The 27,055-nt window shown below is 43.1% G+C and overlaps 2 long non-coding RNA genes across 2 annotated transcripts; both read left to right on the forward strand.

The window, feature by feature from the left end:
- The first annotated feature begins 1,385 nt into the window (after window positions 1–1,385).
- Window positions 1,386–6,964, forward strand: LOC306804707. The gene is made up of 4 exons (XR_013774973.1): window positions 1,386–1,526; window positions 1,825–1,942; window positions 2,213–2,280; window positions 3,704–6,964. It is a non-coding gene; the product is annotated as an uncharacterized lncRNA (long non-coding RNA).
- An 11,507-nt stretch (window positions 6,965–18,471) lies between these two features.
- LOC306804188 lies at window positions 18,472–27,013 on the forward strand. Its single transcript, XR_013774829.1, has 3 exons — window positions 18,472–19,677; window positions 22,780–22,968; window positions 23,231–27,013. It is a non-coding gene; the product is annotated as an uncharacterized lncRNA (long non-coding RNA).
- Window positions 27,014–27,055: the final 42 nt, after the last annotated feature.

A 27,055-nucleotide genomic window follows, 5' to 3' on the forward strand; every position in this document is an offset into this window, starting at 1 on the left:
GTATTGAGACAACCAGAGATTATAAATCCTTCCAAATACCCTGTTATTAAAAAGGGATCTCACCTTCAGCTTCAGGGTGGTGAGAAGGACTCATTATGCTCCTGTTTGTTAGCTGTGCTTGTACAGGAAGTGTCTCTTGAAGCTGGAGATAGTGCTTGGGTGTGTGGTGTAAGGCAGTCAGCGAGTAGCTGTGTGTGTCAAAAGGCATCTTGAGGGCAGGCAGAGGCTTCAAAGGCAGCAGCCTGCAGAAATTGAGATATTTGTGCCTGCACTGTGAGGGTTGGCAGTGTGGAGACAGGCATTTGTGACTTCTGAGTGACTGCTCACTGCAGAGCAGCTCAGAGGGATGGCAGCAGCCCAAGGACCCTTTGTTGTTGCTCCTTTCCTGTGGCTGAGGGTGAAGATGGATGTAAAGCCAGAGGCCCAACTTAGCAAGTGCTAAGTCTGCCTCACAGAGCCTGTTTGCAGGGCCAGAAACTGACAGGATGAGCAAGGCAGGTGCTGTTATGAACCAGTGAGAAGCTCCTCATCCTGCTCCCTCCTGTGTCCTAAGGGCTCTGCTTCCATAGAGGAGGGCAGGTGTGCACCAGCCATACATGAAACCTCACTGTTTACAGGCTGGAATACAAAGATATTTATGAGAAGAACCATCCATGTACAGATTTAGCAGTATTGACTGCCTATTTTGTGTCACCTCCAAAAAAACCCATAAAGCTGAGGCAAATGTCTATCTCTGTGCTCAGGTGGATTGAATTTTCCAGCATTCTGAAGGTTTCTTCCCCATTTTTTATTATTTTGCTTCAGGCAGAAGGGTCTGTTTTAGGGCCAGTGCAATACCTATCATAACTTTGTCAGGCTGACACATCAGTATGGTGCCAATCATGGTTATAGAGACCCTGGGACCACTTCATCACAGCAGCTTCACTCCAAGGCTCCTTTTAATCTTTCCTAATAAAATTTAAATGACAGTAGCTGTTCCAGTCATGAACCAAGAAAAACCTCTTGTATTATTTCCTCCTCTTTTTTTTTTTTCCTGGTGTTGGGTTCTCTCTTTTATAGTGACTAGTTTATATGAGACTAGCATCTTCCAGAAAGGGCTATGTGAGTCTGAAAAAAGTGGCACTTCTTTTTAGTGACTTTCTTCTCAGCAAATGGGATTTTTACAGAAAGATGTAGAAAATAGTATAGTTGGGCCTTTGCCATCTTCATCACAATCCAGGCTGAGATTCCTGAGGCTTATGGGTGGTTTTGACCAGCAGCTATTATAGAGCTTGGATAGATATTTGCTGCATGTTTTTCTAATCGGCCATGAGAGATCTGACCCACTGGTGATGCTGAGGTACCTGTGAGTCCCACATTAAATGAGGAGAGCCAATTCTCCTCATATGCTTCTACTTTTCTCCTCTCCCAAGTAGAAGATGGTAGAAAGAGAAGTTTAATAAAACTGCATCACCTTTTCACTTTAATCATGGTGGCATTAAAGGGCCTGCCCCACTGGGAAATGGGCCTGGCACTTGGAAGGAGATGTAGAGTGTTTTTTTAGCAGATTTTTGGATCCTGCAAGTTGCACAGTCCACAGACTTGGACCAGCCCCTGAGAAAAAAAAATTTGGCACTTAAAGTCAAGCCATAGAAGACAGTCTCAGCCTTCCTAAAGTGTAAGGGGTCAGGGAGCTGTTTGGAAATCCTGTGGCTTGAACCTCTGTTTGAGCTGTTTCTAGCACTGAACACAGTGGGATTGGAGCAATAATTTGGATTATGCCCATGTCTTTTGCTTATTTTTCATTTAACCTGCTGATGGCCTATATCTTGTATTGCTTTTCAGATCCACTGAGAGTAACTGCTCATGACTGCATTAGTGAGAATGGATGTTTATGACTGATCCCTTGGTGGTTGCAAAACCCATCATGCTGCATCAAAACATAACACTCAGTGTGGTTCAAGTAATTGTTTTGTTCTGGTCTGTTCCTCAATCTGTTTCTAGCAGAAAGCTGGAGAATGACCAGAATCACTGAGGCTCTCAGAGTCTTGGTGGGAAGGAGGAAGGATGCTGCTGTCTGGGGGTCTCAGTCTGGTGGGGTGGATGCTGCTCCAGTTCAAACAGCCCATGAACGATGAGCTCATGTGCTGGGGTTGTGTGCTGTGGGAGGGCAAGTGCAGAGTTGCTGGACCAGATTTCAAGCTTTGCTATGTTCCCTCCATGTCATTCATAGGTCATGAAGCTGGAGGTAAGGCAGGAGACTGTGCTGGTAATGTGAAATCCAAGTGCTGTGGCAAAGAGGTGGGAGACAGGGACTAGTATCATTACTTATTTCTCTTAACCTCTCATCCAGTGAATTTTCACTGGTCTAGTATGGGGAAGACCTGCTCCAGGTCCTGCACTAGCACAGACCTCCTCTTTGACATCAAGTTTTTCTTCCTTTCTTTTAGCAATTGGCCTAGTCTCACATGTAAAGAAAATGTCAGTGAATTTATTCAAGGTATCTTCCATCTCCTTTCTGTATGCACACCAGGGAAGGTGATATCTGGTGCTTATTAATTCTGCAGTCGTGAAATGTCACTGACTCTGTGGCACAAACAGGCCTTGATTTACATGAGTATAATAGGGATCAGACTGGGATCCTCAGACTTCAGCATCAAGGGCCTGCAGAGCTGGATTACCTTTTCCTCCCTGGTGATGGAAATGAAGTCCTGGGGGAAATGAGTTGTTTGGCCTCATCTGAATTCTTTCTGAAGTAGTGTTTCCTTCAGAAACTCTAACTGGCAGCCAGTGCCTCTCTTCTTGGCAATCTTAGTGGGAAAAACAAGGAATTAGTGATCTGGGAACAACATTTTTGGCATTTTCTCAGCCATCCATGTTATATAATTTAGCTAAAAGAAGGATTGTTACCAGGAACATCTGTGGTGTCTGGGTGGAAACTGAGAGAGCATTTAGGAGACACACTGTGCATCCCAACCTCTGTCACTTTCCGGAGTCAGTCTCCAACAGACTGTCTTCCAAGGAGCTGATAGCTTTTGTTTAGGTTTTCTATCTTTCCTCAATATCCATGTCCTTCCATCAGCCTACACTGCTCTGCATGACTGGTCTGTACCCTCTGGCATCCTCTTGTGCTGATACCTTGCCAGCATGCCTTGCTTGAGATCTGGCCCTTTAGTACCACTGCATGTTTTGGGAGACTCGACCTTCAAATACTTCTGGTCAAACTGTATCTGTCTCAAGAGCTTGGATATTGCAAAGCATCATCAGCTCTTTCTCTCCTAAGTTTCTTCCAGTTGGCTCATTCAAAAAATGCTGCCTAGACTGGTATTTGTTTGCTGACTGTTTACAGTACATAGTACTTCTCAAGTTTTAGAAGTTGTGGGGGAAAATGAGCTAAGCTCCTATGTCTAATGGATCCTAAAGTGAAGGTAGGTATCCTAATCCTTTGGTTTGTGGAAATTGTTTTGTAGTAAGATGAGAGCTCTTGCTGCTGCTTTTGCAGGAGATGACTGTGAAGACCATGTACGTGAGTGCCTGGTGGCTGGACAGGCCTTGGCTGCTTGTTCCCTTGTGTATCAATAGTTCTCACCTATTTCTTATTAATGGTGTTCTTGGGTAGTGATTTATCATCACTTCCCTTCTGTAAGAATGTTTTGTTTTAAATTACAGTAGAAATGAGGAAATTATGAGAAAGCTGGCACAGTTTCTATTTTTCCTCTTTCAGGTATATGTTCTCCTATGGCACGTGTACTTGGCCCATCCTAAACTGAAAATACCCCACTAAGGGTTGTCTTCCCAGGGACCACCTTGTTCTCATTGAGGTAGAACCAAAGTCACACATCATGCAGATTTCTGGCAGCAGTCTGTGTAGTTCAGGGGCTGTTTTCAGGGTAGATGGGGACCTTGCTTTTCATTTTCAAAAGACCAAATCCTTTTGAGCTCAGTCTAACCCATATAAAGATTTTACAAGATGCCTAGAATTTGCTACAGACTAAAGCCATGCAGAGACACTTTTTTGAATTTATTGCTTTTGGTGGATCTCTAAAGAACATCATAAATGGTCAGTTTTGGAGCCTAACAGTCCCCTAGGGGGTAACTGAGGCTCAAAGACATACAATAACTCTGATAACACCTTTTAAACCCCTTTTCTTTTCTCTTACATTTTAAATCCTGTACCCCTGTGCTTTTTTTACCATGTGCAGTTTTTAGCAGGGAGCACACAGAACTCTGTTTATAGGGGACTTGGGTGTGAATTATTACCTGTGAAGCTTGCAGTCAAGGTAGTGGGTTATAATACTAATTAAGGCAAATGTCACAGCAAGAGCATGCTGACGTTGTCAGAATTAATGGCCCAGAGCATTATTACTTAGCACACCTTTCGAAGTTAATGGAATCGTATTAATTGGGATCTTGGAGGGACTGAGGGACACATAGTACATCACTCCTGAGCAGCACCTCTGTTATTACATTAGAGCTGGAATAGCATCCAAGTTCTTCCTGCCTTTTGGGCCCCTTTTGCACAACCATTTCACAAGTGGGTGGCTCTGATAAGGCCCAGGGGAAGGTTGTTTGGTTCTAGGGTAAGAGGTGAAAATGTCTGTTCCTGCTGTGGTTGCAGAGAATCACTCTGCCTCCAGAAACCAGTGCTGAGGACTGCCAAAATGCCTCTGGCACAATACTGAAGAGACAAGGAGATATATTCATAAATACTATGTACCCTTGTCCCTGAATCTGATTCTGCAAATTCATCTTCCCTCCACAGCTCTTATTCCAATAGGCACAGCCCAGGGTAGTGGTGCAAGACACAGTGTCAGAGCACTAAAACAAAAGTGTCTGTCAGCAATTAGAGTTCTTTTGGATATTAGTCAGTTTTGGTAGCACCGAGACCAGCACAGTGTATGGTTAAACCTAATGCCAACTGAATTCTAGTTTTGAAATAGAAAACAGCAAATTATGAAGGGCATTTACTTTCTTTGAGAGAGAGAGAAAAAAAAAAAGCCTGAGAAGCTGGTATTTACAGAAAACCAAAACTCAAAGCTTTTAATACAGTGCTGTGAGCAGATGAGGAAAAAGAAAAAAACCCAAGTTTTCTACTGAGGATTTCGATTCTAAAGCAGAATGTTCTCATTTTCATCCAAGTTTTCCACATGGGGGAAATAATTTTTAAGCATCTCTCATATAAAGTAATTAACCATAGATGAGAAATGGATGATTTCAGAAGAAAAGGAACACATGCTATCTTTAGATAATGGTATTAAATCCATTGTGCACTGGAATGGAAGTTTTTATGATACTGTGGATTTTCTGTGCCATTTTATCCTTCTGGACTTTAGATTTTAAAGAAATGACTTAGCTATGATAAAACTTTTTTCTGTATTAACAGGAGTACAATTATTAATTGTCCTTTGCAATGTTACTGGTATATGGGTTAGTGATTACTCTTACTAAATCTATAGGGTTTCACATTCTCTCCTGGGTTAGCATAGGGGAAACATTCATATTTGCTAGAAATGGTGATGAATTGAAGTCAGCTCAGTCACTCACTGCACAGAAGTAGAAACAACAGTTTGGTTGAGCCATTGCTGCCCAGATGGGAAGCTCCTTCTCAGCTCCAGCCTCAGAGGTTTGACTGTGGTTTCTATCCACAGCTCATCCCATATGGAGCTGGTCAGCTGAGCAGAAGCTGTAATATGAGCCCTAAATCTGTTGCTGGCTTCCTGCATGATGCTGGACACACCTCAGCCTCACTGCTGGGTCTGCTGTGCAGCCTGTAAGTGGCTGCAAGGGAGGACAGGGTTTGCCAGCAAAAGCCCTTCTGCTTAGGGCAGTTTCTCTCTTGTTGCCCTGACCTGGGGCTGCAGAACTGCTTTGCTCCCAAGCAAGCGTGGAGCACTCCTGGCTGTTTAAATCTGAGCCATTCTGTTTGAACTGAAAGATTCTCTGTTTCTCGGTGAAGTGTGTTGTAAAACAGTGACATTTGTTAAATGGAGAACACGTAGGGCAAGGACTCCATCAGCTCTGAGGAGACAGTGAGTAATGATCTCTTAATATCTGAGAGCTTTAAAGCTACTATAATATTCTTCCAAGTCAGAGTAGTGCGGTGGGGCCCCGCACAGCTATCCTGTGTTCAGGGGCAGGTCACCACTGAGCACCAGCCAGACACTGTTCTTCAGCATCATCTCTGCAGAGGGAAGCATTAGTTACTGTGCAATGTGCATCACAGCCCAGACAGATTTATTATTTACTTGTGAGCATTCCTGTAGCACCCATCACTCAGCTGGTTACCTGCGTCTGCCAGACACTGCTTTGCACTTGGAGTGGTGTCTGCTCTGCCCTCTTCCCAACACAAATCAACGTGCTAAGCCTCAATGAATTTGGGAAGGAGGTAAAAGTTGCACAGCTGTCACCACAAAAGGAGGAATGGAAGGGAAGGTCATGTCTGTGATCGAATAGGAACCTGTGGTACAGTTGGATGTCGGTCTTGCTGTTTTGGATCCCTCAGACTTATGATGCCAGTGATCTCTAGCTGGTGCTTTGGCTTTGTATTACTCCTTGGGCAAGGTCCTGGCTCTGCAGTGCTCAGAAGAAAAGCCAGGGCAATAACTTCATGGAGGCTGACTGGCTCTGCCTCTCTTGTGTTGATCTCTTGAGCTCTCCTGGGCACATGCAGAACCTCTGAAGGATCCCTTTCAGCCACCATGACCTCTGCTGCCACACACAGCACAAAGCTGAACTGATCCTCAGCTGTCACATGAAGATGCACATTTATTCTATTTGAAACTTGGCCAAATAACAACTAAGTGGTAATGAACTGTGTGCTTTTGGCTGCAGAGTCTCTGGGACAGAAGGATGGAAGCAGAGAGACGATTTATATCCTCAGGCCTGTTATTTACAAGCAGTCATGCTCCTCATCTTTCTGCAGACAAATGGAAGAAGTTGTAAATTTGCCATATACAGTCCCTTGAGCTAATGCTTATGGGAAATATAATTTAAAACATTCATTTGTTCTGGAGAACTGAGCCTGAACCGCACTGCCGTGGAAATAGGTACAAAACTCAGGAATAGGCAGATGCACTCCATACCATCCTTAGTATAAAGATTTTGCTCTCCATATAGACACAACAGAAGAAGCAGGAGGGAAATTAGATCTCCTGAGTGGCAATTCACCTTATTAATCACTGCAACAGATGACTAGTTAAGGACTAATTAAGGGCTAACTGTGGGTCAGGAGAAGTGAAACAGCTACCAAATAGACATGACAGCATTGGACATTTGTTCCCTAGCAGATCACATAAATCTGAAATTGTATTCCCTAGTTATAATAAGCATGGGACTACTCACCTTTTGTAATGAATCTGTTATGCCTTATTTCTAAGAAAAAATCTTGTGTGTATGTCTGTGGGAATATGAGAAGTACAATGTGTGTGTCAGGATCAGCCTTGGAATTTTTGCACTTCCTTTCTGGACACTTTTATGAGGACAGTGTTATTCTGTAGAGCTCACCCCATACAGAAGCATTTGTTAGAGCAGGGGTGGTGAGTTTTGTTTGCAAACAGTCTGATGTTTTAATATCATCACTCCCCCATGCCTGTGCTCACCACCCACATCAGGAGTTTAAGGAAGAGGTGAAATATATCTATTTTATGTACTTTCTCTTTTCCTTGCAAATCTTCTTTCCATCTGAAATGGGGATTTTTGAGGGGCTAATGTAAAAGTCAATAGATCAGTTAAATGGATTGGACTCCCTTTTAATTCTAGTTACTGTACTAGTTGACTGGAGTTGTTAGGAATTGCCATTTATGCCATGGACTTCTGTGAAGGAAGAAGCCAAGCCTCTGTAATACTTTATGTCTCAATTTCTCCTCTTCCACCTTCATAGTCTTGTTCCTTGGTGTTAGTGGAAAGAACCAAGTACAGTGAATGCCCAGTGTCTGCTCTGGCTCGTGGGCAGTGCTAATGACAGATCCTCACAGTTCTACTAAAGGCTATGGCCTGAGCCTTCTGGCTGTCCTGCTTAAGGCTTCCACTCATATCTGAGCAAATAATTTTTTCCTACCTGAATATTATAATGTAGTATGTGGATAAGACTTTGCCTGTTTGTCTGGGACTACATCAAAGTAATGTTACAAGCAGATTGTCAAATTCCTTTGTGCTCTGGATCTGCCATTCTTCTGGTGTGTACATGGATTAGCCATGCCTTGGAGCTCTGCAGGGTGTGGTGAGATGGGTACCTGCAGGAGACTCGTTGTCCTGGGAATGTCAGGGTTCTCCTTGCCTGCTGGTTCCCCTGGTCCTGCTTGGGTGTCTCAGTGCTGTGGTAATACACTGTGTTCCTTTGCCAGCACTGTTAGATTCCTTAGATCTGATGCTCTCTGGCTGCTATCTCCATTTCCCATATAGCTGTTAGGTGCATTTTCTCTTTTAACTGGGTGTTTCAGTATCTGGCAATGGTGACTGCCCTATATTTTCCAGTACCACTTTTGTGGCTATCTGCACTTATTTATTTCTTTTCCTCCCAGATATATTGTTTCTGTCATGGCATTGGCTCCTCCTTACTGCACAGAGGCAGAAAGAAAAAAATCACTTCATAAATCCCCCCATTTCATCACCTGCTGTCTCCAGTTCACTCCTAACATTTTTACTGGGGTAATCGCCTTGTTTACTCTCTCTCTGGTGCTTGTCCACAGTGCTATGCTTCCTGGGAACCTCTCTGTAAGCTGGTACTCAATATCCCTTTCTGGTTCCTTAATAATCCTCCTAACTCACTTTGTCTTGTTTTTATAGGTCTTCTAGTCCCCTTGCAGGTAGTTCATATCTTTAAAACAATTCTCTTTATTGCTTGTACTCCTTTTTACCTTCTGGCCTAAAAACATTGGCCTTTAATGCCTTGGGTTTTGCTCCTAGTCTAGACTCCTGTAATTAGCACTGAGCTCACAAAAGGTAAAATAATAATTTTACAGAATTGCCCATGAACTTGTGCATGTGAGAGAGCATCCAGGGGCAGAGTCTGGGGTTCTCTCCCCCCAAACTCTCTGTTCTCCAAACTGCCAGCCTTGGATGCTCCAAAGGCCCTGCTGCTTCTTTCCTTTTCTGTGGTCTATTGTTATTTGAAATACTAACTTTGACTCTTATTAGACCTCTTTGGCATTTACCACAGTGAAGCTTGGCCTGCAGGTGTCTCCTGCTTGCAGATAAGAAAGGTGCTCCTCTGGTAGTACTAGGAGGGCTGTTATCTCTCATTTTTAGGCTTGTATCTGCAGAAAGTCCAGTGCCAGGTCATGGATGCAGAGGGTTGAATTTGACTGGGTGCTCTAAGGCATGTGGAAATTAGCACTGGTCTCTCTACCTGGACCCTTTTCAAAACTTAAGTGTCTAAATTAGAAAAAAATCTAAAGGTATTCCAGAATTACAGTAAAGCTGGGGAGAACTCAAGAAATTCATGACTGATGGAAATGGATACTAGGGTGTTCTTTAGATCAGGGTCTCTCAAAGTAAGCATGAATTCTCATCAATCCTCCATTAGTTTCTTCTGCTTCATGGAAGCTTTTATATTTGACATCATTGATTATGTGTGCAATTATTCAGATGGACTTGGGACTGCTTACAGAAAGGGAACATCTCTACAGGCAACATGTTAACAATGTGAAAATAAAAATCCTTTCTCCTTCCCATTGCCAAGATAAAATGAAGTGCTCTCCGTGTCCCTGACCTGTCACCCAAATTCCCATCTTGCTTTTTTTGTCTGTGGCAGTAACAATGATAACTGACCCAGCAGGATAACTTTCCATTGAAGGAAGAGCCTGATAGCTGAAATTCTGTCTTCTCTGAGGTTATTCAGAGAAGCAAAGATCCTGAAGAACAATTACATCTTTTAATGGCAGAAAAGCTATGTCAGTATGACTTCATCTTCCTGGTGTGCAAAAGCTGCAGATGTGCTTTTAAGGCCCTACAGGAGGTGGCATCTGCATAGCATGTCCTGTGCACAGTATTTCTCTGCTTTGGCACTGGAACTTTGAAACACTTGCATGAAAGTTTGCATTAAAGTGAAGGAGACCACAACCAAATATTGCATAAGGGCAGTACAATAGAGTTTGTATAATTCTGGCATAACAAGAGGCAGTGAGGGTTTAGTTTTGGAAAGGAGAATGATGCTGAGATCTTCAGAATTCTTTTGTTTCCAGAACCAAAATATGCCATGGTAACCAGTTTGCCTCCTTCCCCTGGTACCATTACAAAAATTAGTAGATATAGGTAAGAACATAGTGTATCAAATAAAGTATTAGAGGCACTGTTTCATAAGAAGTTACAAGCAAAATTAATTTCAGAAGCCTGGGAAGCAAATGATACCCCAACGCTACAAGGGACACATTTTGGCTGGTTAGAATATGAAATGCATGCTCCTGTCTTAGAGAGAGGGTATGTGTGATTTTCTATTCTTGATTATTAATGTATATGTTTCCTTTGTCTTGCTGGAAGAGACAAAAACAGAAATGAGGAGATTTCTGAGTAGTTTCCCATGTCTGTATTTGTGCAGGACTTGACACTCAGCCTCCTGAATCTTTTGGGGCAGAAGTCCTTTCCCTTTCCTGCAAGTCATCTAATAATAGGCTGAGAAGACTTCATCTCTTCCCTAGGAAAGGGTTGGAGATGAGCAGGTAAATGGCCTACCAGAAGAGCTGATATTCCTCCAGTGACTAGAAGAATATCTCAGTGAGAGTGGATCTCATTGGGTTAGACTACAGGTGTCACTTTTGTTTAGCTACAGGTATGTGAGAGGTGTCCCACACCTGTGGTCACACTTGCAGAGTGAGTTACCTGACTGCTTCTATGCTTAAAGACTCTGGGAATTCTTTTATTCTGTAGAAAACAATGGAATACTGAAGGAAAAAAGTACTTTCCACTTTGAGCAATTGAGGAATTAAATGATAAGATAAAATCCCACCATTGTGATTTCTCTGTTAGCTTCCATCTTTTGATATCGAGCATATTCTGACATCAGTCATGAGAACAACTGGATGGGGAGTCAATGCTGCACTATGCCTTGGAGCAAGGCACACCATCATTTCTGTGCTTTGTGTTGAGGATTCATAGGAATCTTGGACCTGAGGTACAGTCTGGGAGTAAAAGCAAGACAGGCATCACAAGGAGATGATCCTTTTGAAGGTTTGTTTTTTTTTTTTTCATTCTTGTTTTCAAAATAATCCGTATTGTCTTCCATTCCCAATTCCTCATCAGTTTCAGTGCATTTAATTAAAAGGTCATATCCATCTATGCCTGGTGCCCTAGATAGCTCCTTTGTCCACTTTAAAGAGAAGCTAAATTTCCCTAGTGAGGATAAATGGGGGAAGTATTTGGCCAAAACAGGTAGATACAGTTTCTATGGAACACATGGAGAAGGAAAGCATGTGCAGAAATCACATCTCCTGACAAGACTGCTCAGGCAAGACATTAGTCACAGGCTGGGAGTCAAATGGCTTCCTGAGTAACACCAGGAAACAGCAGTTTTCATCAAATGACGCATTGCAATATGATCGTTTGGGGCAAATTGCTTAATGCATATGCATTTCAGCTTAACTCACTGTGAAATAAGGACAACACAGTGTTCACTCATCCCAAAAAGTAAATATGTGAGGAAGGTAATAAGTTTGCCAGATATTCATGTCATAGAATGATTCATTGGAGTGTACTTGCACAGAAGTTTATGCACTACTTCTTGGTCTTGACAAACATATCTTTTCATATGGAGATACCTGGAAGCATCTGCTTAATCATCCTGGACTGGAGAGGTTTCACCAGTGTCCTGAATGGGAGATTCCATCCTGTTCATGAGAGTGCTCCTGCCCTCAGATACATGACAACAAAGTTTCTGTACTCGAATGCTCCAAATACCAGACTCACGTTTTTCATATGTGCCCTCGTGCCTATACATGGGGAAAAGTAAAGAGGCTTCATTCTCATACTCGTTAAGGAGAAGGTTACTAAAATGTAAAGTCCACAGTTAAAGCTGTAAAGCCAGTTTCATAACTCAATGTTCCCTCTATTTAATAAGGCTACTCATTGATTTGCAGCAGCAAATTATACTTTTTGAGCATTTAAGTAATACTTCCACTTGACTTCCAGTTTACGAGGCAATTTAGTATTTCCCTGGGCTCACTAGTGCTGACTGTACACAACTTCTGGTGTTGGGCATTTAGTCAGCATAGAAACTTGAACAAAGTTATTGCTATTTTGTGCATATATGGGAATGTTTCATTTTAGATGTCTCTCCTTTGCCCAGCTATCTCCAATACCATTGGAGCATACCCAATTCTAGCAAACAAGTCCAAAAGGTATGGATTAATCCAAGGGAATTACATAAGCAGCCAACATCAGGAACACCTGGCCCAAAGAGGACATGGTATCAGATTTCTAATATTGGCCTGACCTAGTCACCATGTCTTTAAAAGCATCAGAGGACCTGGTGTCTCCCCTGGATAATGGGAAGAATTCAAACAGAGGAATCAGGTGCCTTTAAGAAAACTTTCTGAAGGATCCATTGAACAAGAAGTCGTTGTATTTTTGTTTATCCCTAAATGATTGGAAGATGATTTTTTATGATCCTAAAGCTGTTTTGCTTTCTTTTTAGGTCAGCTCATGTAATGAGAGATATTGCTCCCATATACAAACCTCTCATCTGTGGTCTTAGACCATGGCCATCAGGATGGTCACAGCTGGAGTCTTCTGTGGACTACAAAAGTTCCCTGACCCCATCCACTTGCCATCATGGTTGTTGAAAATTTGCCATCATGCTATAGCTGATTCCATGAGACAAAAATACCTGCTTGTAATAGTCCTTTTCCCAAATGGATCCTTCTTCAGCTAAAAGCTGAAGCTACTCCACTTTATCCTGCATTATTTCAGAATATTTCAGAATGTATTTTTTCTAGGATATTTCTGAACATTTTTGAGACATTTCCTTTAGGTGGCAGCAGGAGCACAAGAATATTCAGCCTTCACAGTCCCCTGCACTACTGCGATGGCATGGCTTTGTGCTGAAGAATGTAAACCCAGTTTTACCACCCTTTCATATTCTAACACACATTAAAGTTTATATTGCTGATGAGCTGAAATCATCAGTCAAGACCCCATCACCTGTCTGGGCAGTCTTTTGGGTCTCTGTATGTAGCTACTATGATGGTCTGGACACTTACCAATAATGGAAATGGTGCAGGCCCTGCTAAGGAGATCTAGCTGGATTTAGTATTGCCTACACATAACATTGTGATGGAGTGTGAAAGGCAAGAGATGGGGAGGAGAATGCTCAAGATTGTGTTGCATGTTCCCCTGTTTTTGGAGTTGAGGCAAAACTGTCAATATCCTAAACACGATTGCAGTAGAACTGCTAAACTGGAGAATTCCCCATTTTTAGGATAGCCCTACTTTTTGCTTATCTGCTGAGAGGCCAAAAGATGTTTCTCTATACTGCCCCTCATTTTCAGACTCTTTCCCTTCGTGTTAGCTTTGGAAGGAAATTCCCGGCTGATGTGTCCATCACATTTCCTGGGAAATACTTTGAAGTTTATGATCTGCTTGTGAGACAAGGCAACCTGCAACATCGTTTTGTTTTGACCACCAGTATGCTCTGGAGTATCTCAGGATGAGGAACTGGGATCTGGAACTGTCAACTCTGAACTCCACAGAATGTCATTCAGGCATTTCCATCCAGCTGGAAATAAGCCAGTAACTGTTAGCACTGAGAGGGACCTGTCTCAGGCCAGTCTGGCCTTGGGCTCATGGGGAGCAAGGCACAGGCTGAGCTTTGGCTGTTGTCTCTGCCACACCTGAAGTGACTGATGTGAGATCTGGCTGGAGATCCATGGCTGGGGTCCCCAAGTGATTGCTTGTATGCTGCTGTAGAAGAGCCTGCACTGGTTCAGATCCTGGTATCTTCTGGACTTTTTAGCTTCAGACCTCATTTCTCAGTGCTGCTCCAGAGGAGAAATGATGTTTCTCCTGTATGTTCTCATGAGGGCCTTGAAGCAGCCTCACCTTTGTCAGGAACAAGCAGATATACCTGCTGCAGTGACTTGTGAAAGCTGTTGGATAATTCCCAGTATCCTGATGTTCTCTGTCATGCTCAAACCTCCTTCCATTCATCTGTCAATGAACAACTGCTGTTGCCTCACACCCTCCTGGAGCCTGGCCATTCATCCGGCTTTTATAGTGAGTAAATAATATCCTCTGTTATATGTCTGGAAATAGTGTTCTGTACAAATTCCTGGGGCAATCAATATACAGAGTCATTTTATGTTAGAAATAGCTTGTTCCAAATGGCCATATATATCTTTATTATACTGTAAATTCTCACACTGTCACTGGAAGCCACATATGCCTTATTGCACAGCTTTGGTTGCAGAACAAACTCCTTCTCACCTTCCATTTCCAAGCTTCTTTCTCTTTCTTCCCATCCACTGGATCAAGGCTTACTGAATTAACCAACACACCCCAAAATCTCTTTCTAATGCAAATGTCTTATTAGGATATATTTCTCCCCTTGAAGGCCCCACTGAAGCTCTCTTCCAAAAAACCCCACAAAAACCAGATCAGTCTTTGAATGTTCATGCCCTATAGCCTTACTATTTTGGTCATGTTTCTTCTGCCAAAATTAATTCTATGGCAAAAGCCTTGAGAGCTCCAAGCCTGTATTGAGCCCTGCTCTCCCAGGTGCTGTACACAGAGCACAATATGGCTTTAGTCATCTTAAACCAACAAATCTGCCAGAGGGAATCTGCATCCTCTGGTTATGGTCTCTTCATGTGTGGGGACTAGTCTGAAAGGCTTGTGAAAAATAAAAATGTGAGACCTGGGCAGTCAGATACAGTGAGGATAGTTCCAGCCACATAATGAAATATAAAATGCATTTGCAGTATGGGCAGGGATGGGGAGATTGGTGGTTACTGCCCCTCAGCAGCTGGGGGTGCTGCTTCACAAACAGGTCTATTAGCTAGAAATATCTGGCAGTGGTATAAGTGGGGATGTTGGTAACTGTTCCCCTAGAACAGCTGTTCCCCTAGAAGCACTCTCCTTTCTGTGCTAGGGAAATTAAAGTTATTCACAGGGTTAAAGTTATGGGCATGGGTGACAGCAAAATAAACAATAATGGCTTGGGGAGAAGACAGGAAGATGAAGCATGGCTGTGCCTTGGGGACAGTCACTGCTTGCACAGCATGTCTTGCTGCTGTACACCATCTCAGAGTGAGTCCCACCTTCAGAATTTGAATTACTTTAGGGGAGATATTTCTTTTTTACTGTTTTTAGCCCTGTTGTGCCCAGAGAGAGTGAGCAGGTCTTGTTCTGCTCTGGCACAGCTGGAGCAAAGCTCTGGCTAAGTGAGAGCCAGAAATTGCCATAAAAGAGAGGGCTGATGCTCATGGGAGTGAGGAACATGGGTTGTAGTTTACTCTGGGTCTCAGCTAAGTTCATAAAAAAGAAACTTCTTTGCCATTTCAGCAGATTTGAGCAAGTTCTTAGGAAGTCTTGCTGTTTTTGTTTTTCAGAATGAGTGGGGATATCAGGAGCATCCACTTTGCAGGCCTGGGCCTGGGTAGAGGAGCTGAAACATGGCCCACAGGTCTGGGGCTGAGAAGTTTCTTCCCACCCACTAAGAAGTCCCTTTGGAATAAGGGTATTTCTGTATGCCAGGAGCTGGTGCTCTGCTTAGCACAGACACCACATCTTCAGCTGTGGAGATAGGAGTTGTGACTGAGTCGTGAACTTGGACCACTGCTCTCAGGGAAGATGTGCTGCCAGCTCCATGGGCTGACAGAGGGGGGATCAGTGAAACTGCTCAGCCTGGTTATGAGACATGTTTGGGAAGGCTGTTTGTAAAGCTCTGACCTCTATGACAAGGTCCACATCTCTGTGAGCATCCCCTCCCTAACCTGGACAAGGTGTGAAACTCCACCACAGCTCCCTGAAGGTCAGCACTGCTCGTGTGGGGAGGCAGAACTCTGCTGGAAAAGCCAATGTAATCCTGCAACATGAAGTCACAGCTGGAGTAACAGGCACATCCTTTGCCAGTGTAAATCACTGTGACCTGATTGATTTCAGGGCCAGCCTTAGTATTGAAGATGTCGCAAAAAGTTCTTTCCAAGGAGCCTTTAGAGAAATGTTTCCCCCTTGGTCTTCTGTTAACTTGCCTGTGATAATACATCTGCAGTTGGTATCACTGTACAGCTTGCTCAGAAGAAGAAGAAAGAAAAAGAAAGAAGAGAGGCTGCTGTTCATCTTATTGACCGCTTATTCACTTCTTTAAAAGTAATTAGGAGTTTAATCAGAGTTTCTATGGATTTTTTGGGGAATCTGTAATTAAAATCTGCACAGTCAACTTGCATTATATACTTAACCTTCTTCCAGAGCTGCTCAAATATCTTTAATATTCTCACATCCTCTAATGGAAACTGTCAAGTACCCCAACATAAAAACGAGCAGCAAATCCCTTGCAACAGGCTGCCAAACTGCAGCCCCCAACAGTTTTTTTGTTGTGAGGAAAGGTCTGCTCTCTGATAACAGCCCAGGCTGTAGGTTAACAGGCCTGATCGACTCCAAGCTGATTTTTCTCTAATGAATAGAGATGTTTCTTTTCATCAGCATAGAATGCAGCGTATGGAAAGGGGGAAGGGAAGCAGAAAAAAAAGCTGTCTGACTGTGTAGGGATGGAGCCAGTCTCTTGATAAGCTTTCAATTAAGAGCAGATTAAAATTAGGTTTATCTTCTCCTGAAAATGGCAATGACGTTAATATAATAATACAATGTAATAACTTAATAACCCAGTTGGAAGTGACTCATCCACATTGGAAAGATCACATTTTGCTGCCTAGTTCTGGGAAGGTTAAGTGTGTCCATCCCGCCTTCCTGCAGGTGTGCTGGCACCCACAGGGAGGGAAAGCTGGACAGTAATTCATAGCCTGGCTGCTTCTCCTCCTGGGAGGTTTGGTGCGACTGACAAGGGAGATTTATGGTGCAGAAGCATGTGACAAGTCCATTTGTAGAAACAGGTCTTGAGGCTCAGCAGAGTCCTCCACTGCCTGGTCCTCACTGCTAATGCAATTCCATTGCTCCACCAGACAGGACAAAGACCCAGAGCTTTGAGGTGTAGCAGCTGGTGTCTGGCATTGCTAGGAAAAGATTCTGAATCAAACATCCCCAGCTTACTTCTCAGTCCAGCCCATCACATGTATTAAGGACTATAAAATCTGTTGGCCATAGTGGGGCTTTATTCCTTCTGTTCAGGTAAAGGAGCCACAGGAGACTGTGTATGAAAGCTGCCTTGTGCAGTTGAACTCAGGTGTTGACCCCTGAAATTAACCCAGATTTTCACTGAGAAGAGCCTGACTGAACTGGTGCTGTGGGAAAGTGCTGCTGCTCCTTCTGCTCAGGCTGGATGAACTCAGATGTGCCATTTGGCTGCAGGGATAAGGCTGGTAAATCCATGCCTGCAATCAGGAGATCTGATTTTTGAGGATGATTTCCTCATCTCGTTTCATGGGATGATCAACACTAGCCTGTAACTTGTGTGTTGGACAAAGGACTGAAGGTTGTCATCTTGGCCCAGAGCCTGACCTTTATCCATGAGAAGAGATCAGATTAAATTAGTTGTCTTACTAGAGCACTCAGGACCTTTAAATTATAAAGTGTAATGATATAATTATTTTCAGCTGACAATGTTTAAGCATTTGAATTAGTTATTGTGATTTTGTGTGCTGGCCACTGCTATGTGCTGGAGATTTCCTGCACTTCAGCATGTCCATGTCTTGGTTGTGTTCTTTAGTTGATTTAGCTGAGAACAATGAATTAAAGCAGCTTCCCAGTAAGACAAACACTTACCTGTGTCCAAATACAAAACCCTTCAGGGCAGTATTTGCTCATTCCTGACCTCTAATGTGGGTTTAACCATTTACCTTTTGAGTTGAGTGACACACTGTGATTGACTATGGGATGGGTCTGCTTAGTCCAGTCCAGGTGCAAGGTGGACAAGTTCATTGGTAAAGAAAGTGAAAAACAATAAAAAACAACTGAAGTTTCAAGAAAATGCCAGGAGAAAAAGGAAGTGCTTGGAAAAAGAAGACCAGATTTCTTTCCCTTGGCATTATGGCCTGGGATTTTTTTCATGGAGTGTGTAGAAATCTTTTGTGTTAAAACTCTAGCTTTAATTCAGAAATGCCTCTAACACACTAAAAAGTCATCCCATGAAGAGTGACAGCCCAACAGTAATGTGGCCATGACTAACCCAGTTCCTTGTGGTCTTCCCTTTCCCCCTTCTGACCTTACAGGTGGGGATGGTACAGAGGAAAAAGAAAACTTTGCAGCCTGTCCAGTACTGCTTGAATGCTCTTCTTCCATAATTATTTGAGGATAATGAAGGTAGCAGTTTCTTCTTTGGATTTATGCTGCTTTAGAACATTCAGCTGTGAGCTGCTTCTGTGTCCCATCATCCAGGTCCCATGTCCAGTAGGACAACTCCATAAATTTTTTAACACTGTCAATGTAAAATTAAAAACAAGGAGTATTTTGCTATACAAGTCTCTTTTTTATTGTAGCAATGATATAGGCTATTTTCTTGGGCTTTGGGCTGTATTATTTTTGCCTGAATTTGAAGCAGTTATTTTTTAATAGTTTTTTATGGACTGACACAGGAGGCTACTTGTAAAACTATAATAGAGAAATTCAAATGTCACACTTTAAAGAAAAATAAGACATTCATGATGCAAATCATAAATAGGGAAATTTAGCCTTTGACAGCAAGAACAATCTCAGCTGATTGTGGATGTTTCTGAGTATGCTTTTTAGCTTTGTACCCTTTTAACAGCATAGTCAAGACTGGACCTCCTACTTGTGTGTGTGAAAGCTCCTTGTCTTTATTCCTGAGCAGCCAAGGCTAGCCAACATTGATAACTGCATTCAGTATTCAATAAATGGTGTTTATTGTTGTTGGAAAAAAGTAATTCCCCTTCTGGCAGTGAAGAAGGTGTGACTTGTAAATAGAGGTCTGGGAGCAGTGCTGTGCCTGCAGATACAGCAAGGGTTTGATAAAAAGGCAGCAGAGCTGGGTTAGGTACGTGTTGGTGTGCAGGAGCAAAACAATTCTGTCAAAAGGCAGACTCTGCTTGCTGGAGCCACTGCCCTGGAAAAGGCCCTGCAGAAAGGAGTTACTGTGCAAAGTGGCACAAGTGCCAGAGCTCCCAGCCATGCTTACTAAGAGGGAATTCTCAAAATTATATGGGACAGGAAAAGCATGCTGCCTAAAGAAAGCTGCAATATAATTTCAAATGTGAAATGTCCTTAAGAAAAATGTTGTACACTGACCATGTTGTAGAGACTGAGGTGCCCACTAAGGCTTGTCACACAGGTCACAACTGTTTTCCTTTGAAAATTGCTTGTACACAGAGATCAGTGTGCTTCCCAAGCATCACCACTCACCTGGCATGCTTTTGGAGGTTTTCAACTCTCAGGAGACTTTGCTCTGATCTCCCACCTAGGGATCTCTTTGTCAATAATTTCCTCTGGAACAGAAGCAACTGAGCTACAAACTCAGAAGATGGAAGAGCTGGAGGAGCATTTGGGATTGTAGCATGTGCCCTGTTGCTGCATTTTTCCCTGAGCATCTTTGGCTGCAGTCGGAGGCGGGCTGTTGATCAAAGTGGATACACATCTATCCTGGTAATGCTGGTTTTTTTTCAGTTATTCTTCTTTCTCTAACCCAACGCTTTACTACCTGCTCTCTGTGCTGAGAAGTTGATTTGAGGACATACCTTGGTCTCTTCCCTAATTTGAGCATGGCAGCATGTGGGTGGGATGTGGAGAGGGCAGTGAGCATTTCAGGTACTGGTCCTTGACTGCCAGTTTATGTAGCAACCCCACTGGAGAAGTCTCCCTTCCTTAAATTCAGGATTCTCACAGTAACTGCAGATATTGTGGATTTTTCCTTGTAGTGTTTATCTCCCTGATGTGTGCAGCCAGCTCCCTGCCTGGAGCCTTGCAAGCCCACTACTTAGTTGGGATATAGATGTTTAGTCTGTTTTAATCTGATCCTCACAAATCAGTCCCAGAAGCCATTTCTGCTGCCTTTCTCCCAGTGTCATGCAGTTTGTCAATACCCAGCCTGCTGCTAGGGATTCAAAAATGTTTATGTGTTTTTTTAACCAAGCAGTCTCTGCACTGAGCTTTTGAAGAGCAGAAACTGAAAGGCTGAGTACAGGGAGATGAAGCTGGAAAAGGGGGGATGATCCAGCAGGATGCTTGTTGTCTCTGAGTGACCCCATTGAGGACCTGCTCAGAGCCCATGCCTTGTTTGGAGCCTGTCACCTCAGTCATTGGGGAGCTGCTGGAACAGGCTGGGAACAGGCTGTGCTAGTGCCAATGGAGCTACACAAAAAGGCATTCACAAATAACGAGGCTCTGAAACACCCTGAAAATAAGTGTCAGCAGCTTGAATTGGGGTCAGTTGTGCTGTGGTGAGAAGCAGGCTGGGCTGGGGAGCAGGGAAAAGATCTCCCCTTCTTTTGCCTGCCTGGGAGAAGGGGCTTCCAAGGCAATGGAAGCCCCTGTTCCTGCTGACTGTCCCTGAGAAAGGCAGGCACTGACAGGTCCTTAACCTTACTGCAGGTCAGGGCCTGGTCATCCTGGTATTCTTATGCAGATACCCAAAAAAAGCATCCTGCCATCTGCAGAACTTGGCTTCCTGAGGCTGCAGCAGGCAAACAGGTGCTGCCCACAGACCAGCAGTTCATATAGCCTGCTGACTGTCTGCAATGCCCTGAGCAGCCATGGACAAGTTGCCACCTTACTCCCTGCCTCAGTTTCCCCTTTTCATGCCAGGATAATAACACCATGGGGAGGGAGGAGGGGATAAGGGTTTTTGTTTCATTATGGCTGTTACTGCTGAGGGGCTGCTGCTGCCAGAGAGAGAAAGGAGGTTGGTTTGGAGACCAAGGCAGAAGGATGTTTGCCTTCGTCATTAAACTAGTGGCTGTCTCTGCCCACGTGACACCTCTTAATGCTGTTCCCTCAAAACAGGAAGGAGGATCCCCACAGGGTCCAAACTGCACCAGGGCTCTTTAAGCTTAGCTCTGTGCCAGCCAGTCTGTGCTCCCCCTTTGAACATGTCATGTCTCTGGCTAAAGGACACTCTTCAAGTTGAGTTCTAAGGACCCACCACAGCAGGCTATGTAAAACACTGGCTTTCCACAGGCTATACTTGCTGCCTGAGTCAACTTTGAGGAAAGAAGATAAGATTTTTAATGCTGAACTGAGTGGGAGCAAATCCTGCTCCTCTCTTCCAGGTATTGCTAGCAACTCAGCTGCTAAAGGACTTTGCTCTGAAGTGTGGGGTTGAGCCCAGTAGTGCTATCTGCTGTAAGACTTGAGGTGCAGACCTGAGAACATATGAGATGCAGTGTTGCTGTTCCCCACACTGGAGTGGTTAGTAAGTGTGCAGATACCAGCTGGACAAGTGTTCAGGTTTCTTACAAGTGCCATCACCAAATGCTGTCTCCTGAAACCCTGGGGCTGCTTGGCAGCAAATTAAAGAGAGCAGATGCCTCTATGTTATTTCACTGGTCAAAGTGGGGAGAACAAATTAAAGTGCCTATTTTAGCACACTGAGACAGCTGCAGTCTTCTCAAGCCAGTTCCTGAGGAGTCACCTATCCGTGCCTGATTGAAGGGAAAGCATCTGGTGTAGCAACAGCCAGTTAGCCAGCAGTGGAGGAGCTGGCAAAGGCTTCCTGCTGTGGAAATCTTTGGATGACACCTTGGCAAAGACCAAGGGACAGATGGGAGCCCTGAACACTTCCCCCTAAGCAGTGTCAGGTGCCTTTCATGGGACTGTCAAGTGCCAGGTGAGAGGGAGCTGTGACCTACCCAATGGACCATTTAGGGCTCAGTGGGTGTCAGGTGCTGAGAAGGATTTGTTCACTGTTGATTATGCCTCTGAGTTACCATGAGCAGAATAAAGGTGGCTGCAGGAACAATCTTCAGCTGCTTCCCTGCAAAGGCAGCCAGTTACTTAAAGATCCTGTAATGGTTTTTAAACAGTACAGATGTATTAAGTATATGATGTTACTGTTAAGCCTTGGTGCACTCTGGAAATGTCTGGCATTGTTATTCTTCTGTTAGCAAAATGAGGCTTAGGAAGTTTAAGTGACCAGAATCCCAATAGATTCTGGAATGAAGAGAAGGTGGAAAGGTAGAGGTGTTGTCATGCCTTACCACAGGCATTGGAAGTGATGGTTGGTGTTCTTAACTGTGCTTATTTCTAACATAGCCCTCATAATAGAATGGAATTTGGAAACTGGAGAAAATGACATTTCAGTGATCAGAGGATGCAATCCCTCCCCATATATCTACATAGATGCAGAGCATATTTCCTTGTTTTAGCATCCAAAATACTGTATAGTGGTTCTCAGTGTTTTCTTTTACTCTTTGCTTAGAGTGGTTAATATTTCACATGACATGACTTAATTAAATTAAACCCCACCAAATCTAAGCTGAAGTTCGCCTTATTTGATGTTTAGGAGCTTACACTTTGGAATAAGTTCATCCTGTTATATGCATGTTTGGGTGCTCCTGGGTTATTCCTTCGTGGTCCAGAGCTGGGAAAAGTCACTCTATTAAGGGATTTTAGTTTCCCAAGCAGTGTGTACTCATCTCCTGAAAAAGTTCTTACGGATTCACAGTCAATAAAAATTTGCACATGATTGTTACAAAGTGCTGACTGCTTTAAGACAAAGGAATAATTCCTTTTCTTTCCACATGAAAACAGGTCCCACAGATGAAGTGCTTTGCTTAAGGTCCCTCAGAAAATGTAAAGCAGACTCAGGAGATGAACCCAAGTCACCTGATATCCCACCTTAGCCAAACTGCCTACTTGTATTATGGGAAGCTCGGCAAGAAATAAGGGTAATGAAGCTGCCCAGCTGCATGGAAGAATGTCTCTGCAGCTGTACAGCAGGTAATCCTTTAGATTTAAGAAATGGCATAACTTTTAAGGAGGAAATTTACAAAACATGTCATCTGAAGACATTGCCATGTTTAATGCATTTGCTGCCAGTGATTTTCTTTCCCTTGCTATACTGTTTACAGAGCAGCTGGTGCAGAGCTGTTGAGCTTGCTATTGAAGATGAAAGGCTGGTTGTTTTTCAAAGTCTTTTGTGCCTGTTTGCTACTAACTGGAGCTGTCAGTGTAGATGTTTTTCATTTCCTTTTCACCATAGGTCTGAAGTCCCTTCTTTAAAGATTTCCTCAATTCAAAGAAAGATTTCTTTTGCTCTAAGTCCCAAAAGACCTGAAGGGTCTTTTCTCTTTTGTTTGGGCTGAAGACTCCACAGGCAATGCCAGTGCCTTCGAAGGGTTGCTGAAAACCTTTAACCCACAGACAGCCAATGTCCCAGCTGAAGTCCTTTGATGAAGGCATGAGGAATTCAGTCTGTTCTACTCACTTCTGTGGCCTGGGAATGAGAACACCTCTGTTGAACTATATAGATGCAATGGAAAACTTCCAGCGATTATTAATTAGCGGTGTTTACAATAGTACATAAAGGATGGAGCTTTTCCCCTCAAAACAGCCACAAAGAGCATGTGTTACATGCTGTACAAACCCCCACAGAGATGCTCACTCAAGTTGCTTAAAAGCCAAGTAATCAAGGGTGCAGAATTTTCCCCGTTCCAAAACTGAGGCACTAAAGTTATGAGAGGTCAAGTCGCTTGCTCAAGATCATGACAGGAAGATGAGACAAAGCTGAGAACTGAAACCAATATATCTTAACAACCTGATTTTCATTTTCTGTGCCATCTCTCATGCAGTGAAATAGGCTGAATTACAGGACTTTCTCTCTTTCATATAGTCTGTCTGTTGGTAGTTCCATTACTTCAGTGAGGGAGTTATCTTAGAAATCTCTCTGATCAGTCATTAAATCTTTATGATCTCACTTTTTTGAAATGTTTGACCCAATGAGTTTCTTTCAGAGAAGATCTGGTCTACAATGGCAGTCCAAAAGACAATCTTGTGATGCTCATTTCAAGCATTCAGCCTTCCCACCCAGCCTGCACCACCAGGGTTATCAGTCACTCAAACCAATGCTCCTGCCCAGCAACATCACTCAGCTGGAATGCAAGTCTATGCAAAACTCATAATGAAGTTGCACTGAAAAGAACTGGATTCTGAGTGCCCTCCAAAGTGCTCCTCATTGGTGCATTCAAGGGACTTTCTGACTCACAAAATGTTCTTCAGCTAAATGTGTTTTTCATTTTAAAATGTGTTTTCTGCAAATGATACACTAAAGTGATTCCAACTGGTATTTTTCATGTTGCTCTCTAGTCCTGCTGCCAACTTCCTGTCCTTGGTGACCAGAGTATAGCCCTGGAGAGGAGCTGCAGCTGAGCTGATTGTGAGCTGTGTAGGGCTGAAAAACCCATAGTCCAGCCACTCTGATTTTAGCTGGATGAGAAACAGTCACAAGGCACAGTGTTCACAATGGCCAGAGCAGATCTTGCTCTTCTTGTCGAGCAGCTGGAATACTGAGCAAGGACTGAATCGATACTGAGTGTGCTGAAACCAAAGGAAGAATATCTCTAGACACATTTCCAGCTTTAATGGTCTCTACTTAGCAGAAATTGATGGCACTTGGACACTGGGATATCCAAGCAACTCTCTGCTTGCTCATATAAAATGTTTTCTTTCTGGTTTATTTCTTAGGATAGTTCACATTGCAAAGCCAGGCACACAGACTTCTTCCTTCTTTGCTGTTTGTGATTCATTAGACAATTGAGATTAGGCATGCATGAATGTGAGGAGGGTGACATTACTGCCAAAGAAAACTTGAGTTCTGCATCTCAAGTTTCAGGTCACCAGAGAATTGTGTAAAGAGTAACCAAAATGCATATAGTTATCACTGAAGGTGACTGACTCTTAGTAGGGCATGTAGTTCATACTCTCACTGTTACATTTAGAAAAATTGCACATCAGTGCAAGAAACATTCACCAAACCCAAAATATAGCTGCAGTCACATAAGTCTGTTCAGAACTGTAAAGTTAATGGGAATCTTACATTCTAGAGCATTGCCCTCACTTGGCTTTGTCAAACAGCCTAATCTAAGAATGGCACAAATTCTATACCTGATTCTGTTACTAACTTTGCTGATTTCTATTCTAAAATGGTTTGTTGATTTTTATTTTGTGAACTTTAGCCCCTTCAAAAAGTATCCCAAGTGCACTAAATATATCATATTTTACCACAGAACCCTTTTTAGTCTTGATAATTAAGAGATTGATCACCCCCAGCAACAGACATAAATGTTTAAACAGTACATAACTGTTCTCTGTACTAATGCAATAAAAGTGGGTTTACTTTTACAGTGGTAATTTTAGCAGCAGTCTAAATCAACACCCTGTTGATAATCAGACAAATCTTCCTTTAAAGAGAAATGCAGTGCAAGTGAGCTTGTTAGTATTATGGGCACATTATTGCCTCCACTTTCCTCAATCAGCTTTTATTCATGCTTTTACAATGGGTGTAAATTTTTATATTTCCTTAGGCAAGCAGACGAATGAACTGAACATCTAGAAGATTATTTAAAATAGGTTATGGTGATAAGAAATAGACAATCCTGTGCAATGTTGAAAAGGTCAGTGGATTAGAGTGCTGATTTCTGCAAATGAGCAGCCGTGCTCTGCTGGGGCTGGCAGGCAGCTGAAAAAGAAAAAAAAATTGCAGGGGGATGTTCAGAATCTGGTGGGGTGTTTTCTGTATGGTTATGTTAGGAAATGTGGGAGGGAGGATGGTGGGGAAACATTTCTGCAGTATGAGGCACAACCAGTGGGTGAATGGCGTCTGAAAGGGGAATTGTGTTGTGTGAGGTTGAAGACTTGCTTCTGTGCCATAGCCAGCTCCCTCACCTGTGTCTTGTCTTCATCCCTCAGCTCTGGTCTGCCTTGTAGCTGTAGGAGAAATGAGGAAGCCCAGGGAAGTGGCTTTGTGCCTTTGTGTGTGATACAGTGGCAAATGCTTCTCTGGGTTGGATGCTCTCAAACGGTACCAAAAATGTAGGGCAGACAGTTTTATTTTTCCATTCTCTTGACAATGTTGCTTTAAAAAGTTGAAAGAAGTCAGTGAGATATTTCTGGGCTAAAATTTCATGAGTGCTCCTGTCAAGGACATGCTTGTTGCTCCACATGACCATTTCCAAGCTTCACTGGTATTGACAAGTAACATGGTAGCTGCTCTCACTTGCATTGCTTCCAAGGTGAAGCTTTTGTTTTTCCTGTTTTCTAAGTCCAGCCAAAGGAATCTGGGTCAGCCACAGGATGCTCATCAAGCCTCTCTGTAGAAACTCTATATGGATTTATGCTTGTGGTTGATCTGAGAATCACCCCTGTCCTTGTATCAGGACTGTAATTCCTGTTGGCTCCAAGGAGAATCTGTTCACTTGAATATCTAGACAGACATGTTAATTATGATTCTTTCTGCTCCTTTAATATCTGGATACTACCTTGCTGCCCTCTTCTGAACCAAGACCACTCCTAACATCAGTTTGGATGCTCTATGCAATGTGCTGCTCACCTCTGACTAGGGACAGCTATTCTTTCTGAATGGGTGCACTGCAGAAAATGCTGTGGTCCTGAGGATGGCCCATCTCAAATAGGAGTCACTGCCCTGTATTTTCCTTCAAGCCATGCTCCCATCTGACTGCTGTTTTGTAAACTCATGAAATTTGATTGCAAAGTGCTATCATTTGAGTTTTCAAGTAAAAGGAGAGAAATGGTGGTGCCAGATTCAGTGCAGCATTAACTAAAGGCGGTGACGTGCATCACATTATTGTTGGCCTTTTTATCTCTGGTCCTTTCTTTTTTTATGACTAACAAGATGACAATAAGTCAGCTCAGGTTGACTGCTCCTTGCCTGAAGGGCCATGAAAATGTTTCAAGACATGGCTTTGTGGCTTCTCAGACAGTTTAAATTTTAAGCCTTGTATGTTTGCCAGAATGCAAGTTTATTCATAAATTCCGATTTTAACAGAGCAAGTTCAGAAAGATATTATGG

Source organism: Erithacus rubecula (assembly GCF_903797595.1).
Source record: "Erithacus rubecula genome assembly, chromosome: 8".
Classification (NCBI taxonomy): domain Eukaryota; kingdom Metazoa; phylum Chordata; class Aves; order Passeriformes; family Muscicapidae; genus Erithacus; species Erithacus rubecula.